This window comes from Hydra viridissima, unplaced genomic scaffold (assembly GCF_058129835.1).
Source record: "Hydra viridissima isolate aposymbiotic clone 2 unplaced genomic scaffold, HvirCarnegie_v1 scaffold_5, whole genome shotgun sequence".
NCBI classification, from domain to species: Eukaryota; Metazoa; Cnidaria; class Hydrozoa; order Anthoathecata; family Hydridae; genus Hydra; species Hydra viridissima.
The window spans coordinates 16,953,990-16,961,995 of record NW_028324304.1 but is presented as its reverse complement, the minus strand read 5'-3'; the positions used below and the strand labels follow the sequence as shown (position 1 = coordinate 16,961,995).

The 8,006-nt window shown below is 31.7% G+C and overlaps 1 pseudogene; it reads right to left on the bottom strand.

Annotated features, from left to right (window-relative positions):
• Window positions 1–5,436: 5,436 nt before the first annotated feature.
• On the bottom strand, window positions 5,437–7,404 carry LOC149889019 (E3 SUMO-protein ligase ZBED1-like; annotated as a pseudogene).
• Between the last annotated feature and the right edge of the window lie 602 nt (window positions 7,405–8,006).

Below are 8,006 nucleotides of genomic sequence, written 5' to 3'. Positions count from 1 at the left end.
AAACAGTATAACAATTTGTTTAAAAAAAGATGAAGTGGAAAGAAATGGATAAATGAAATTATTAAATCTGTTTTAGATTTTGATTTCTAAAATCAGACTAAGTGTAATATTTTATGTATGTATATATAAGTGTGTGTATATTTGTGGTTGTGAAGTTAGCAACTGAAAATTTGTTCGAATGGAGCGTGATGTCAATAATAGTGATTTTCTAAAGGCCGGACTCTAAGAAACGATGTTTCAGTTTAAGACCTTTAGTTAAAGTTAAAGAAAAGGGACAAGTTTTAAATGAGTTTCTTATGATATTTATGTAGAAGTAAAATAAGAATTCTTTAGCTCTTTAATAATTTTTATTTAACCATTTTGTTCAAGTTTTTTATTCCAATACACACTGCTGAAGCAAGCGGGTCCGTGCAATAAAAGCTGATCAGTTCTGCTGTCAATCATTTTTTTCGTGATCCGATTTAAAAGTTTTTCAAAATTTATTACAAATAGGGTAAGTCCCGGGTGAGAAGGCCGTAGTTTTTGTTAAAGGCTATAAAAATCAAACTAGTGGTATTTTTTACGAATTATTTATTTCAGACCAGTCTTTAATCATTTCAGTATACAAGATCATTAAGCAACTAACAAATTTTAATCAAATAAAATTTTAAAAAAATTAAAACGAAAACTCTCGATTGGCCATCTTTCCCGAGGTGTCCGGGACAGATGGCCATGGTCGTAAGGGGATGATGACCAGTAGTTTACTTCACTCTTTTTATTTAATTTTTAGTATCTCTTCTCTTTTTGGCCACATTTAGAACACATATTTTTAAATTCGGTACAGTTTTCATGAACCCAAAATGAAGAGATGACACATTGTAACCAGTCCTCAATAAGTTGAGTAGCGTAATAACTTTCCCCGCATCCAGTGCAGTTGTCTTGTTCTTTTTCTGTTTTAATATCTGAATCGGAGAATAGTAGTTCTTCTTCGTCCTCACTGCTTTCTGAAATCCTTTGAACAAATTTCGCTTTCTGGCTACTTTAATCTTCTCAGTCTTATTTTCTTCATTTTCCATTATTTTTCTTTTTTAATTTTTACTTTCTCTTCTTTGGCATTTTTTTCCTGTTATTTAGCTTTTTTTTAACTCTATATGACATTCAGAATTTAAAAGAACGCCTACTTGCTTTGCTTGTTTTCTAGTTTCAACAACTTTCTGTGGTATTGGTGAGATTTCTTTCAGAATTTCAGAGGCTGCAAATTCTTTTTCAAAATTTTCCACACCATTGTTGTTAGAAGCACTCTGGTATCTAGAAGTATTTTCTTTGAAAGAATCAGGTAGGTTTAATTGAAAAGTGCAGATCACTTTCTGTGCAACGGATGGCATTCTAGATGTACTCGGTATTGCTTCAAACATAGACGTTTCATTGTTGGCACAGGGTATTGGATTTGCAATACACTATGTTATGGGTCAACTCTGACATGCAGTTGGATTAGGTGTTATGTCTGCCAAGCTTGTAAGAAATACTCCCATAGCTTTAAAGCTTGCAATAGCATTTTCAACAGAGGCAACTTTATCCAAGCCTCACTGAGCAACATGCCAAAACATAGTCTTGTAATTCGCCTACTAGGATTTTGTTTTATCCAAAGTCTGCATTGTTCTTAAAAATGATTTTTCAAAGATTTGAACACAGATCTATCTAAAGGTTGTAAATAATGAGACGTGGCATTTGGAATAGATAACAACATGGCATCATAAGTAACTGTATATTCTAACATTTCTATTGAATTACAGCGGATAGTATGGCCAACTAGTAGCAATAAAATCTTGCCCGGTGATTTCCTCGCTACGAAATGGGTTTAAAGCCATTCAACAAGAGTGCAGATGTTATGGAAACTGACTTTTCTGATATGAAAACTTGCGAGGCATTCCGTCTGAGAATTCAGCTTTTTATTTAAACTTTTAAAAATGCAAGCAGTTGGCATAAAAGTTCCTTCGGCGTTGCAACATCCAATAACAGTAATAGTTTCACCTTTCTCGGTAGAAGTTATCGTAGATACAGCCTTTGATCCTTATTCTACCAAAATTTGTCCTGGGCGATTATTTAATTGTAGACTCGATTCATCCATATTGAAAATACAGCTTGCTTTTCCCAAAAGTTAATTATCTGCCAAAACTGGTTCCAATAACTTGAAATAAGCGTCGACTTCTACTCTGCTCAAAGCTTGAGATCTAGCTAATGAGTCTCATTAGCTAGATGAGACTTCATTAGCTAGATGAGTTTTCATTAGCTAGATGAGACTTTGATTTTAAACAGAATGAATAGCGGCTTTAAGTGATTCTTCTGTCCAATTACCGCGCCCTGTAACTTTTTTTCTCCTGTATACATTCGGCATCTCCAAAGAAGTAGTGAAAATTTTAATTAAACATAAAATATGTAATTTAAATTAAGGTCATTTTTACTGGACCGCGGATGGCCATCTCATTTGCGCATGGTCCTATTGGTCATATCGGAATAAAGTGAATGATTGCAATACTTACAAATTAGAATGTTAGAATGTAATAAATCAATCATAATAAACAAGATAAAATAAAAAAGCTACAAGTTTCAATCGAAATTTTTTCACCGCGAGGTAAAATATGAATCCATTGAAAAAATTTTACACTTTTAAAAATAAATAAAGAGGTTTTTACTTACTTTTTGATTTAATTTCACTTTAACTTTGCACGTGCACTAGCGGTCTCCGCTGAAAGAAGCGAACTAAGCGTAAACTAGTGCTATCTAGCTTTTAGTTCCGAAAATAATTGAATCGGCCATCTCTCCCGAACGGCCATCTCCCCCGGACTTACCCTAATTAGTGAATTTTTCGTTAAGTTTCAGTAAACTTCCGGTTAAGCAAAATTTAAAATGTGATGCATTCCACTTTTTTTTTCATAGTTAAAAGCGACGTTAAATAAAAGTGAGGCTGGCAAATATTAATTGCTCTGTTGCTCTTCAAGTTGGAAGTGAATATATTATGAATTATATGATGACCTTCTAAAAAAATAATTTACATATGCTTATCTTTTAATCTAGAAGGAAAGTTTTGAAGAATGAAGCATAACAAATGAATGGCTGATTTAAATGAAAAAATTTAATGAAGAACTTTGGAAAAGAAACTTAAAGAAGATATTTAAAGGAATTCATAAAAGAAACTTATAGAAGAATTTATTAAAAAGATTAAAGAAAAAAATTTTAAAAGTTTATAGAAGAAACTTTCATGAAAAATCTCCATCAGAATTTTGAATTAAACTCAAATAAGTAATTCAAATTAGAACATTAAATCATATATTTGAATATTTAATTTAAGCTAGAATTTTATAAAAGAAATTTAAATCAGAAACTCAAAATGGAATTCTAAAATTGAATTTAAAAAAGTAATCTTAAGAGGTAAATTAATGAAAAGTAAAATTTATAAATTTTGATTAAAATTTTAAACTTGAAATTTAAATCAGAACTTTAAGTTAGAAACTTTAAATTAAAAACCTATATCGTAAATTTAAATCAGAAATCCAAACTAGAAACTAAAAGTACAAATCAAAGTTAAAACTTTAAATAAGAAATTCAATTCCATAATTAAATTAAAAGTTTAAATTAGAAATTTAAGTTTTAAGTTTAAATTAATATCTAGTGACTTTTCACTAAACAAGGTTGTACTATAAATTTAACCACCTCCTAAATCTGTACAATCTCTTCGAACAAGCACGGCTGAAACAAATACCAGACTAGCACATCAAATGAAAGTTTCTCGAGAACCACAGCACGTGTTAAAACTGGGAAGGAGAATTTCTTTTTTATCAGATGATTTGGTTCATCGTTAAGGATTTCACACAACTTTAGGCAAAGCCCAAAGTGTTTCTCCGCTAAAGAGCTTGCTAATGAGCATTCAAAAAAAGCTCCTATGCGTATTTATGTCCTAATAGTTGCTCAGCAAAAGTCTGGTTGAATCTTTCTACTATGCATTGGTCTTGGAGTGAGTTCACCCTGCCAAGACCCTCCTGCACAATGCACTTGGGTAGCAGCTAACTAAAAAAGCAAATGAATTCACGATCAGGGCAGTGATATTTAAGTTCTAAATATAATTTCAATTTCCATTTTTACTTCGTTCTTGTAGCATTGATTTAATTTCTAATTTTAATTTTACTTCTTTTGAATCAGTTCTGATGAAATTAATTTCAGTTCAGTTCTTATGATTTTAATCATTTTAGTTCTTATTTCAGTTACTAAATCAGTTCATATTTTACTTCTATCAAATTTTACAGCAATTAGTAGTCCTAACGACATATTTTTTTGAAAAAATTAAAGTGTAGTCTTGAAGTCTATGAATTTGGGTAACTTGTACTAGTTACATTCATTAAAAAAAAAATCCTATGGCTCCTTCCTGGGCCTTAAAAAAAGAAAAACTTGCCCCACCCCGGGGTAATTTGGCGCAAACTATAAAAAAGATTATTAACGTATTAGTGAGTAAAAATGTATAAAAATTATTTATTATTTCTATGAGCTAGTAGCAGTTAGTAGTTTGAGTATGAAGCCAAAACAACACCCCACCTTTGTTCCTGGTAACAAAACAACACCCCACCTTTGTTCCTGGTAACAAAATCCCCTAAAAAAATTTTTTTGTAAAAAATTCAAAAATATTTTTTTTGTAAAAATAAATTTTTTCAATATTGTTAGAAATAAAAATTTAAAAAAAAATTAACTTTATAAAGATATTTTTTGTTTTCCAGCTTCCCCTGTGAAAATTTTGCCAATAAACCCCAAAAGCTTTTCAATAAACTGCCTAAAGATCCTGAAAAACGACAACTACTAAAACAGCCTGACTGATAATAGTAAATCAATTGTGACTGGAATGTTTATAGCAGTTTTATTCATAGGACCCTAGATAAAATGGTCAATTAGGAAAGTTCCCTGAGATTTCTGAAACTTTTTGATAAAAAAAGTCTGCAGAAAAACGCAATTCGTCAACTTACTCCTGCTGACAACTATTCCCGGTCTCCCCTATCATTATTTCAAAAAATAATGTAATACAAAAATTTCAAGAAAAATATTTAAACAATTTTTTAACTTAGTTACCATACTAACCACCTTAGTGATTTTTTCATTCGATTGCGGCGACCAACAGTTAAAATTCCTTAAAGTGAAAATATCCTTTCTACAAACGCCTGTGATGCTGGGGCGGACAGTAAATCTTCAGCCAAAATTGCAATCTTGCTATACTTGCTTTTATTTTGTTTCCAAAAGAGCAGGTCGTTACTTGGCAGCGCTTCATCACCGCTTATGTCTACCAAATATCTTGACAGCTGACTTGCAACAGTGAGGTTGTCTTGGTTATAAATTTTTCTTTCTTTTGTAAAGATTTTATTTGACAAGAACTTAAAGCGCTTTATGGCAGCAAATTCACATTCAGATCCATTTGACTCAGCAGCAGCTTGTAATTCTTGTTCTACTCCACAAATTTTTATTATATACATCTTTGCTGCATGGGGCAAGGTGCCCACTTCCGGTGTGAGGATAAAGACAGCAACGGTTGGATCTAACAAACATGCAGCAGACGGAAGAGGATTAAACGTATCTAAGTCCGGCTGCAGAATTGATTGAAACCGTTGACGTAGATCTCCAAGAAGATTCGCTGTTAAAGACTTGTTGGTAGGATATTCTTGTAAATGGCATTCCAAATTGAGTATAGATGGTAGAACCTGTGAAAGAGATTGGGCATCGGTCTGAAGTATATCTGTTTGTACTGCAAAGGGTTCCAAAAGTGAAGAAATGTTTTGAAGACGAACCCATTCACTTGCTTTGAATGTGTCGGTTCCTAAATTTAAGTAAACCGTCTGAAATTAAAGTTTACTAATAACAATTGTAATAACTAATAATTATCATTGATATACGTCTCTTTTTTCCATACTGTTGCAATGTGATTTAAAAGGCAGGGTAAAGTATTTCCGTGTTATTAGTAAACCTAATTTAAAGACTATATACCCTGTCTTGTTTTTTAATGATAATGACTAATGAACTTTTTACAATTTATTACCATTTTCGTTTTTTTAGTTTAAATAAGGTAAGACGCAATTATAAGGTAAGACTTAATAAAATTATAATAAGGTAATAAATTATAATAAGGTAAGTTATATAATATTATTATATAATATAAGTTATATATAATATATATAATATAAGTTATATAAGTATATATAATATATAATATAAGTTATATAAGTATTATTATATTATAATAAGGTAAGTTATATAATAAGGTAATAAATTATAATAAGATAAATTATAATAAGGTAAATTATAATAAGGTAAGACTTAATAAAATTCCGAAAATAATTTATACACACTAATACCATAAATAATAAAATAATATGTACCAATTTCTGTAAGAACTTCATTCACCGATGTCTTTATTTTAAACAGCCGGTCAATCATCTGATATGTAATGTTCCATCTTGAGGTGCAGTCAGTTATCACAGACTTCCCACACTTGTCAATAAGTTTCTCAATTGCCACACTTGATTTCCTAATTCTTGATACAACTTGTCTCGTTTCTTAGATGGTTGCACTATAATATTCATAAATTGGTTTTATGAGAAGCTGGAGTGTGTGAGCCATACAGGGCATTCGACGATATGGAATATGATCTGGCAGAAATAAATCAGTTTGTTCTGACTGAGACTGGATCTCTTCCTCATCAGTTTCATGTTCAGACTCGTCAGATTCAAACTCATAAGATTCAGATTCGTCAGATTTTTTAGCTGCATGCACTTCCTGTAAGAGTCTGATGGCTTTAATCATATTAGACCCGTTGTCTGAAACAATCAACATAACTTGATTTTCTCTAATACCCCACTGGTCAAGACATTTCTTTAAACATTCGGCAAGCATCTCACCCGTGTGGGGATGTTGGAGTTCCATCAAATTTAGGAAAGTATGTCGTGCTTTATCAATGGTGGTGTCATAGAAACAAGCAGATATTCCAAGGGACGATGCTGTGAGACTCTTCTTCGTCCAACCATCAAGACAAATTGTTACTTTGCGTGTACGATTCATCAAGTCTTTCAGTTGTGCAGATTGTAGAAGAAAACGCTCGTTTATCCGCTTGTTCAGTGTTGCAGACCCTGCAATATAAAATTTAAATCAGCTAAAATTTAATGCACATCAGCTTGTGTTTTTAGTTACTATAGCGTTACATTAATGATACTATAATTACAGGCAAACATTTAAAATTGTTTAGCATTGAATGAATTTAAAACAATAATTTAAAAATTTAGTTGTGTTAATTATAACCTGGCAATTTAAATTTTGGGTCAAGCGTTTTTATCATCTTTCAAAACGACGGCTGATCTAGCAATACCATTGGATAGCTGGTATTAACAATCATTTCAATCACGCTATCCTGACGCACTTGATATTCACTTGATTCCGTTGGCCACGCGGTGATTCAGTGTTCAAAGCACTCTCTTATTGTCTGAGTTTTTGTCTTTCCACTATTTTGGGAATATATAGAATTGCTGTCATCAATTTTACGTTTCAAAAATATTTTTTCTGCATTTCGTTTTTTCTTTTCATCCGTGTAACATTTGTGTGTGTCTTTATGTATTCTCTGAATGTGCGCCACCAAGTTACTGGAATTTTTTCCGGCAAGAGATGCGCCACATACGCTCTCATTATTTATGTCCTGTACTAGACACGTGGATTTGTCATTTTTTTCATCGTAAACCAATAATTTCCATACAGGACTGTCACGCTTCCTACCAGCCAACAACCTTGATAAACTCATTATTCTGTTATTAATTTGCAACTCATAAGAGTCTTTAGATGTTTATTTTATTTTACAACAAAAGATTGAACGCATTGAATTTATACTTAACGAAATGACAAGTACGTTTTGTGGTCCATTGATACATTCTATTATCATTCCAAATATCATCGTTATGGTCAAACATGTGCGCCAATTTTAAAGCAAGTATGCAAAATTTGTAAATTAA